We start from the raw sequence: 10,886 nt of genomic DNA, 5'->3' as shown, positions 1-10,886 counted from the left end.
AAAGTCTTTGCCCTCCATTAGGGTCTTTGTAACCTGGCGATTCCACCTGGCAGCTGTCCATTTGGCAGTTTTTGTAACAATTTTTTATTTTCATTGCAGTCGTTTAGTATTTCTAATCCCTTTACATGAGGCATAGCACGCATGCATGCATTTACAAAATCTGCAAAGTTTCTCAGTCCTTCAGTATCCTTTGTGTGTATTTTTGGCCAGCAGGACAGTTTCTCTCTATATGCTCTCTGAATAACAAATGTCTGACCATATCATTGGTTGAGCCTTTCCCAAGCATCTTGGTAAGCTTCTTCATCATTTCTATAGAAAGTTCCCTCCAGGCATTTACGCGCCGGACCACTCACATACCTTTTTAAATAGTACAGTTTATCTGCAGCAGAGATGCCCTTTCGGTCAATTAGTGACATGAAAGTGGATTTCCATTCAATAAAGTGAATTGGTTCACCAATGAATACTACTGGCTCTGGGGTAGGAAGTCTATTCATCATTATAATGTCCTGCACGGCCTTTGCAAGCTGATTGACACAGGGGGGCTCTGACAACATGGATGAGTTAAACAGGGATGGTGCAGGCGGTTGTGGTGTATAATTTGGTCTCACCTGTTCTCTCTTTATTGGCTGAGCATCATCCATCTGTTTTATCTCTCTGTCATAGGCTTCCAGCCTGGCATTTACATCCTTTTCAGCTTGCAGATGTTCTAGCTCAGTTCTCTGTATTTCTATTTCTTTCTTATGTTGCTCCTCTAGAGCCTTTATCCTTTCCTTTTGCTTTCTTTCTTCTTGTGCTGTTTTATACTCAGCTTCTCTTGCCGCTAATTCTGCAGCTGCATCGACCCGTTTTGATGCACGGTATGATGAACATGAGTTTTCAGAAATACAACAGTATACAGAAATTGAACATTAAATATAAAAAACATATTCATCAGATCTACTCCATCAATCAATGACCTCTTTCATGTTCTGCATCAAAATCTCCATCAATGCCAGTTAATCTTTCAAAGATTATTTTCATGATGTCATGAGTTACCGCTTCACATGCATCAATTTTTCTCCATAAATCAGCTGATGGTGCTACATAGCTCCTCAGCTCAGTGTAAAATCTCATGACATCATCCCTTCCTTTCTCCAGATCGTCTGCTAGTGATGACAGCTGTGTTTCAATTACACCAGACATTAATCTTTCTCTTGTCTTTCGTGCTTGTGCTTTCCACTGTTTATATAAATTCACAAGCCTTCTTTCCTTTTTACTTGCTTCTTCCCTTTGATATTCAAGCATCATTTCGGTTGGTACTTTGATTCTTTCAGAGCGGCGAGCTACATCTGACATGCTGTGAACTTTATTCTGTAGGTCAGCCAACTGTTTTTCCCCAAAATTTACTTTCCCCTTAATCTCATGCCTTTTATTCTCACTTTCGTTTTGAAGTAGGTGTTTACATTCTTCAATTTCCCTTTGCAGATCAGTAATTTGTTCATTAATGTCCCTTGAAATTACAGATGTAGTCTGTGAGTCTTTCAATCTCAATACAGGCTTTATGTACCTTTCAATTTCCCGACCAACTTCTGCCACCTGCTTTGGCCATCGTTGACTACGCGGCAGCGGATCTTTAGACTTTGTCATGCTGCATGGCGGTGGATGGGCAAGCTCTTACTGTCAAAAGAAGTCAGCCAGAACTAAAATTTAATAATTACCCTTTAATGACATTAAACCAACGTAATAAAACAAAACAAAAGAAGCCAAGCGTAAGGAGCTAGACACAGAATAAACAAAACAGCATTATCACCCTTAATCAAACATTAGCCATTTTTCATTAACATTTTATCAGTATGTACCAAAGTTTAACAAAAACACATCCTCTACACTGTAAGACACAGCATACCTATTTACCACTTTCTTCGACTGAGGCTATATTCATTATCTCTTTAAGCTTTGTTTGCCTTTTTCACCTTCTCTTTGTCGGTGGCGATAATTTTTTTTCTGTGTGTGTTAGGATCCCCCCCTCGTGCATACCTTTCTTTCAAAATAAAAGAAGCCAGTTTCAAAGCTAGCCAGGAAGTGTCAAAATTAAACCATATAAATGCATGTAATCATCATACTTTGACGTCCTTTACACACATCATTGTGTAAGACTGTGTTGTAGTGTGTGTCTTTTTGAGGGTTTGTGTTTCATGTCTGAAGTTTGCTTTTTCAGCAAGATTGAGTTGTTTTGAGTGGAGAGCATCATTTTGACCTGAATATAGGACATTCGGGGAATTGAGTTAGAAGTTATGGATTTGTGTTTAGAGTTAAAAAAGAGGGATAATTTTAAGAAATGTGTTCGATAAAAGCTGTAAGTTATGATGCAATCTTCAAGCAGTGAAAGAATCTTTTTTTTTTAATTCTGTATTTTTGAAATTCTGCAATGTTCTCAGTTAACTAAAGTAAATTATAGTATTTTATTTATTTTTAAGGGTTTTGAACTGAGGGTGAGGGCAACAAAGAAAACCACTGCTACAGAAAACACATTTATGTACTTTTACCCTTTACTTGAAACCTATTAGTCACTGAGATGTGAAGAGACTCACTGTAGTTTCTGCAGTTTACATTGTGGATCCTCCAGTAGAGCAGAGAGCAGCTTCACTCCTGAGTCTCCTGGTTTATTATCACTCAGATTCAGTTCTGTCAGGTATGAGGGATCAGAACAGCCTTCCTCAAAAATACTGCAGCCCCACAGCCTGCAGAGAGAAACAGAAAAACAGATAAAATTAATAACAAAAAAACATAAAAAATTAATAATAACTCAAAAAATGAAAAGCCTTTTTTCCTACATAAAACAATGTAAATTCACAATTAAATCTAAAAAAAATCAATAAAAATATTTGATTTGATATGATTTGTGTGTTTTCCTTTATAAAGTGATGGATATTCTATTTAAATGGGTCATATGAAGTTGCTAAAAAGAACATAATTTTGTGTATTTGGTGTAATGCAATTTGTTTATGTGGTTTAGTGTAAAAAAACAAACAAACAAAAAAACACAAAACAAAACAAAACAAATACTTGAGTAATGTAGCACGAAATGTTGCATCTTAACATACTGGGATACTATCTCCGATGCAGCGAGACAAAAACCAATAAAACCCACTACAAACAAGGCATTTGTTGCATCCAGTGGGGACATAACTACTGATTATAATTACTTATACTGTCTTTTTACACATTGTGTTGCATATCGCGCTGCATAAACATAAAACCATGTCTGCATTTGTGATTGGAGAAACGACAAACAAGTAAAACATCTAAACTGCAAAAAATTCAAACATTTAAACCAACATACACAAATTCAAAAAACATAAAAACCAAACTACACACTCAAAAATGTAATAACATCAATACTTACCTAAACAGCCTTTGTGCCACAGGCACAATTAAAACAATAGCACTTTATTACCACAGGCTATTTGTAGGCTACTGGTTCAGGAAACAGCCCTCATCCTCTGTAAAATGCACTGCACACGTCTGAATATTTGGGTTGAACTATTCTGGAACAGTGTTGTAAATACAACTTAACCACTGATTTCCTCTTTTGGAAGGCTAAACAAAGTATTTTTACTTTCAAGTAGGCTGGCGTTTCAACGACATGGCAGTGGCGGCAACAGCGAAGAATAAAGATTCACGCCTTCTTTCTTTGCGTGAACATTTGGGTGGCGTTATGCAAATCTTCCCACATATTGATGTAGACGTGGGGGTGTGTTAGAACTAGCCGTTTTAGGAGGGGGTGGTTGAATCTTAAGTTTTATAAAGAATATCTCTTTGGATTTGAGACTTTAGTCTTTGCAACTTTACAGATCTTCATTATGCACCAAGAGCTTGTTACACTCCAAAGAGAAAGGAAAAAATTAAATTGCATCATATGGCCCCTTTAATGATTTATCAGTCAAATACTGTGTACATCTCTTATGAATACTCACACAAATCTCAATGATATTGTATTCGATTTGCTATTTATTTATTTCATTCAATTGTCGATTCATGTCTTAATGATAGCCTGTGTTTTATATAACATGTCATTTTTTTGTTCCTTTAGATTCACAACACATTCCTACATTCCTACAGCTCATACCGCAAAGCCGTAACAAGGAAAATGCAACAAATTTATGCTAACACTAGTTTGTCTTATGATTTAGTTCTCTAGACTTAAAAAAGTGATTAATAAAGGGGAATCTATCTGCTCAGTAACAGAGGGATGGATGATTAGTAGAGCTATGAACTGAACCAATCATGAAGTGCACATATAACCTTGGTGTTTTAATGCATTTCTTAACATATAAATATGTGTGTAATATTTTAGTCATAGTGTCGTTCTGCTGTGTTTGAAGTGACTCCTGGCCAGTAGCTAATAAACATTCAGGTATAGAATGACTTGGGACTTGCGTGTGGTAGTTTACAATGGGGCTAAAAGAGGACTTGTGTAAAAGCTTCATTTAAAATTACTACAGACTTATACAAATTACAGAATATACTTTGTATCATGCAAACAACACACTGCTGTAATAGTTACAATGAATGATTTTATTTTTAACCTATGTAATGCATAACAATTTCAAGCCCAGTACTATTCTCTCTCACACGCACGCACACACACACAATAATATCAATTCAATAACCAGCATATGAATCTATTCCATGAAGGTGGCCGTCGGCAAAATGCTGCAATGCATGCTGAGTAACACCATAGTAAAAACTTCCATTATGCACTGCAGTATGAATATTGTGTCTTTAATGTCTAAAAGCTTGAGCCTATGCTGTTCTCTTTTTTTAAAGACCACTTCATGATGTTAAATTCTGAAAATTGTTATTATAGGACCTAAAAACTTTGCATGTAATAACCTAGAACATTGTCTAAGACTTGATGGCTGTATGTTCTTCGTCATCAGTTAGGAACCATAGGTGTGCTATTTATTAGCAATCTTTCCTTTGAAATACATTTACAGCATTTGTAAAACCTGCATTTTTTCCATCTCAAAATATATATCTAAATTAAAGCTGCAAGCAGCGATGAGCAGACCCCCTGCACGGGCTCCACATGTGAGTAGCTTTTTTGTAAAAAATAATGACAGCTGAGATATCGTTTAATGTAAATATAAGAAAATATATCAAAGTCATTTATATGCTTGCAATCTGCTGCTTGGCTAATTTGCGCTATGGCCTACTCTTTAGTTTGGCATGTACATTTCTGCTAGTCCAGCACTTTTTTTATCAAGCATAGAGGAATTTAGTGCAGATTAGACCTTGGAATGTTTAGGTTAGTATTAAGCATATTTAATCCCTCTTGCCCAGCAGGTGGCGCTATAGATTATAACTAGACATTGGCTAGATATCTTAGGCCGCAGCTCTTATCAAATATTTGAAGTTTGGGTGCAGATTGGACTGTTGCATGGCTAAGTTAGTATAAAACCGGGTATTTTTCTATTTGTCAATAGGTATGGCACTATAGTTATAATTGGAATAGCCAGTAACTAGATGTATTTCCAGGCCGAAGACTCTTTTCCAGACATATAGCAAGTTTAGGGGAAGATGGTTATCTATACCTGAGTTACTATAACTTCTATTCCCACTTGGCGAGACCTCCAGACTTTAATCACTGACCATGGGCAAAGGCCTTTAGATTAAACTTTAAATTTAACATCGCAAAGGCCTTTAGATTAAAATTTTAAAATGTCATAAAATTTTCGGAGTTCCTGTTGCCAGCGGGTGGCTATAATTGATATCTGAACTCATATTGGCATGTAGATATATTCAGGTCAGGAGTCTTCTCTCAAAGATGTGAAGTTTGGGGGCAGGTGGACATTTGTATGTCTGAGTTATAACAACTTCCTTTCTCATAAGCCCCGAGAAACATAATCCGAGAATTTAGCCAAGGCCGCCACAGACCGCCCTTAAGCGAAACCTCAAGATCTTAGCAATTTAACATGCCAAAGGCCTTTAGATTACACTGACAAAGTTTGGTGTTGATCTGAATAAATCTCTAGGAGGAGTTCGTTAAAGTACAACCCCTGAACATGGCACAAACAAACTTGACACAAAATTTTGCAGAGAAAATTCAAAATAACTGACTTCCTGTTGGGATTCGAATTTCGTACCAAAGAGACTTTTTTTGTAGGTATTGGTGTGTTACATGTGTGTACCGATTTTTGTACATGTCGCGTGAAGCGTTAGCTCGGCCTCCGTTGAAAATGTATAGGTGAAGCTATCGGGCATTTTGCCACTGCAATGGAATATTGGCCTTCAGATGTGTTCAGGCCAGGACTCTTATCAAACATGTGAAGTTTGGGCCAAGATCGGACATTTTATGCCTGAGTTACAATAGCTTTTATTCCCATGGCCAGGGGCAGCCGAACTTTGTGGCCAGTAGCCATGGACCGTAGCTACTTGAAAACTCAAGATCTTCACAATTTAACATCACACAGGCCTTTAGAATAGAGTGACTGAAAAAAAAAAAATTATGGCATAAAATTTCTCGGGGTAGTTTGTCACAGCACCAGAAATATGTCACTTCCTGTTGCCAGTAAGGTGAGGCTATGACTATATAACTGAATATGGAGGCATGTCAATCTGTTCAGATTCAGGAGTCTTATCAAACATGTGAAGTTTGGGGCAGATTGGACATTTTATGTCCTGAGTTATAACAACTTCATTTTCATGGCGAATCATCCTTGAAATGCGATCAGGCCGCCACAGGACCAGCCCTTCAGCAGAAAGCTCGAGAGATCTTACAGCAATTGGTGCTACATAAAGGCCTTTAGATTAGGCATACCAAATTTGGTGTTGATCTGAATAAATCTCTAGGAGGAGTTAGATTTAAAATACAAGGCATGCAAATAACAAAAATGATGCAAATTTTGCTCATAAAATTAAAATAACACGACTTCCTGTTGGGTTTAGGATATTTGCTCCAAAGAGTTTTTTTTGTAGGTACTGATGCTTTACATATGTGTGCCAATTTTCGTGCATGTATGTGAAACACAGCTCGAGGGCTGTTGATTTTTTTGGGATAGGATAGCTCTTATTGCACTACAATCCTCCATGTCCGCTGCATTCTTAAAACTCTGAACTCAGAATCATCTTTAAACACCAGGTTTCTGAATTTTGTCCAGTGTTTTTCTGTCACAATGTTCCAATAATACATTAGAGCAAAATAATGTCCAGGCTTTTATGAAATATTGTTAAACACATCACTCATAAAAAAAAAAAAAAAAGCTCTGTCATGCTAGAAAAAACAAACATCAAGAATCAGCGTATGAATCTTAACAATGGTAACTATCCACAAAATAAATAAAAAGATCAACTCTGAACATCACAAAACAAGCTATTAAAACTTGACCCAAAAAACAAAAACAAAATCACAAAGATTTTGTGCACACATTTTTATTTTTTTATCTTTAATAATAGTTTTTCATCTTGTAGTATCATATAGTTATCAAAACTAACCTAAAAAAAACCACCATCTCATTAAAAATTAGCCACTAAATGAGATCAGTGAATCAGGTCATTAAATGATGGTCAGACCCTCATCAACAACTAACCAAAACCATTCAAAACACATTCTTTTATTTGGGTTCTTTTTTTTGCTATAACAAATGTGCTTTACAAACACAGTTACAGCAACCAGAAAAAAAAATAGTCAAGGGTCAAGAGGACAACTAAAGTAAACCTTGATCGCCATAATGGTGAGGTCAAACTAAACATTTTCAATAAAACCACATTTTTGTAGATAAATGGCATAGATAAAGTCAGACTGTAATGTTTTTAAGCTGGTAATGCTGTTTGTGGAGTTGTTTAATCATCCTCTGCTGTTTTATTTTAGTTGATTTCATTTAAGGCTGTGGCTGTATGTCAATTGTAGTTTCATTTCTTTCTCTTTTCTTCAGTGATTCTGCTTGTTAACCACAGCTGTTCATCATCATCTGAATTCACTCATTAGTTTTCATTCTCTCTCTCAGGTGGACTATATTAGTAAACTCATGTAGGGAATAGTGAATGAGAGTGTAGGGTGTGATTTGAAACACAGTCTCTGAGTGTCGACGCTGAACACTGTTAATTCACTGTACTGCAGAAGGCTACTTTCTCGAAAACAACAAATATTACCCAGAAAGCATTATTTTCTACAGGATTTTACTGTTATAATGAAAAACCAGTTTGTTACTGTCAGAATATGGCCGTTTTTTACAGCAATTTCTTACAGTGTATTTAAAAATACATCACTCACAAGATATAATTAAATAACATATTTATTGAGACTACTGTTAAGCCATATTAAGTTATAATAGGATCTTCAAGCAGTATAAGAATATTTTTTAAATAAAATTTTATATATTTTTAAACATATGCCGCAATGTACTCAGTTAACAAAAGTAAATTATTATTATTATTATTATTATTGTTTTAAGGGTTTTGAACTGAGGATGAGAGGGCAATGAACAAAACCACTGCTACAGAAAACACATTTGTGTAATTTTACTTTTTACTCATAGACTCACTGTAGTTTCTGCAGTTTACATTGTGGATCCTCCAGTAGAGCAGAGAGTAGCTTCACTCCTGAGTCTCCTGGTTTATTATCACTCCAAGATTCAGTTCTGCAATCCAGGTGTGAGGGGTTTGATCTCAGAGCTGAAATCAGAGCAGCACAGCCTTCCTCTTCAATACTGCAGTCCATCAGCCTGCAGAGAGGAAGAACATGAATGATCTCTGAGATTGTGTTTAAGCTTTAGGGTGAGAGTGTGTTTGTGTGTGTTTGTATGAGCTCTACATTTTCTATACCAGGATAGGTGCTATAGAGATTTTAACTTGGCAGCAGCTAAGACATTGATTTAAATGCACTCTACCCACATGACTCATGATTGTGATGTTGACTATCATTTTCACTCTTCAAACCATTTGTAGTATTATATAGGTGATAATGTAAAAATAGGAGTAACATTATAGTATAACTATGACATATAAAACTCTTTTTTATAACACACATTCCCAAAAAAATAAAACACAGTCGTTGGTTAAAAACAAAAAACTTAATTAAAAGAAAACACTGTGCACTCTTATGAATGGCAGAAAGTGCAATGCCCAATATGGCTAATAAGCCCCACTTTCTAAATGAAAAAGCCGATTGTGGATTAGTAAAGTCATAATTTCACTGCAGCTGCCGTTTTAACCCTCTGAAGTCGATTAACGCTAAGATTATACTGGCGTTTGGGGTATTTTTCTCTGATAACCTCCTAAAAAGAACTTAAATTACACTTTCAGTGCCTTTGATCGTACAGATAAGAGCAATACATCAATCGAGAATCTGTAAAGGGTCTACTACTTTTTTTTGTATACAGACATAATAACAACAAAACCTTTTGTGCACTTATAAAAATAAAGATAACAAACAAGGAGTGCTGTCTTCGCAGCCTTTGTCTGGCGCTTCGATCTTCAGGTTACGTAAACATGCGCCATTAAAATGAACTGTAACTCAAAGTGAATACTCAACGCACAGAGACATGAGAGATATCTATAGAGAAGCCTGACATGTCTACTTCTTAAACTAAAACAAGTATGCTGAAAACAAATATTCTGTGATAAAGTAATCCATATGAAAAACAACGCGATATGTCTGGCGCCACGCCTTCCTTCATTATCTTCTAATGCGACCACGCCCAGCGCCGAAAGCGCGCTTTTTGAGATGATAATGTTTTCTCACTGAAGCGCCATGCTTTTTTGAACATACTTCACACAACAGAAGACAACGCATGCTGTAGATTGTTCTTCCAAGTTTTTTATTTTACTGTTTGTAGCGATGGGAGATAAGACATAATTCACCCCGAAAGATGTGATGTGGTTGAGGATTTGAGATTTGGATTTCCTCAGAAAAAAGAATGAAGCACTTTATTCCTTAGAGATCATAAACCACGAGTAAGTCTCTTTTTATTTATTTATATACTTGTACTAGTTTTCACATAACGTGTAAACATTTTATTATGCAGGCCTTTGTCTTCTCAGGTGTGAATTCATGATAGTTGACGCCTTACTGGCATGGCTTTTACCAACATAAAGTGTCTTAGAAATTTAAATCAATATATTGTTTTCTGTAAGTGAGTAAACAAGATGATTTTCACATCATTTAGAAAAAAATTCTGGGCTACAAGCTCCAGTTCTCTCAAAATTCCTGGGAACCAATTTTCTGTATGTGTTTTATTGCCTTATTCAGAGTGATTTTGGCATTTTTAGTTTTTTCACTAACCCGCGCATAACATTTTTTTTTTCTCAAAACTGAAAATCATAATACGCCACATGCTGCTCACAGATTATTATGGCCTAGTTTGTGCTGATTACAGTGAGATTAGACTTTAGCCATTTAGATATTTATAAGAAACTGAAAAAAGCACAAATGTCAGGGCATGACAAAACTTCTCCAGGCCCCAAAATACCCTTAGACTCAAGAGGGTTAAGCTCCAGTTGCTATAGAAACAGTCAGCATTCTCAGACTTGCGCTCATGACTGTGCTTGCACATTGGCTGATCTAGCATGAAAAACAAGCTGTTTTAATAGTATCTGAACATAAGAAACAAACTTTATGAGACAGTTGTTGTCAGATTTCAATGGTGTTTTCAGATCCACTGCAAAATCCCCAGTGGCAATATAACACTCTGAGTCGAGACTCATATAAACACTGAAACAGTGTTAAAAATCATGAGATAATTAGCTGATTAATTAAGTTATGATTGACCATTATTGAAGACACCTGATGTCAAAGGTCATATGATAAATTTTTCCTTTCTCTTTGGAAAGCCTAAACTCTCAAATCCAAAGAGATATTCTTTATCAAATTTAAGAGTAAACCATGCCTATCTAAAATGGCTCAT

The 10,886-nt window shown here is 36.0% G+C and overlaps 1 long non-coding RNA gene across 1 annotated transcript; it reads left to right on the top strand.

Moving 5' to 3' along the window:
- The first annotated feature begins 2,477 nt into the window (after positions 1-2,477).
- LOC122141440 lies at positions 2,478-8,683 on the top strand. Its single transcript, XR_006157835.1, has 2 exons — positions 2,478-2,671; positions 8,633-8,683. It is a non-coding gene; the product is annotated as an uncharacterized LOC122141440 (long non-coding RNA).
- Positions 8,684-10,886: the final 2,203 nt, after the last annotated feature.

The sequence above is a fragment of the Cyprinus carpio genome, chromosome B22 (genome assembly GCF_018340385.1).
Source record: "Cyprinus carpio isolate SPL01 chromosome B22, ASM1834038v1, whole genome shotgun sequence".
NCBI classification, from domain to species: Eukaryota; Metazoa; Chordata; class Actinopteri; order Cypriniformes; family Cyprinidae; genus Cyprinus; species Cyprinus carpio.
This window is presented reverse-complemented; position numbering and strand designations above follow the sequence as displayed.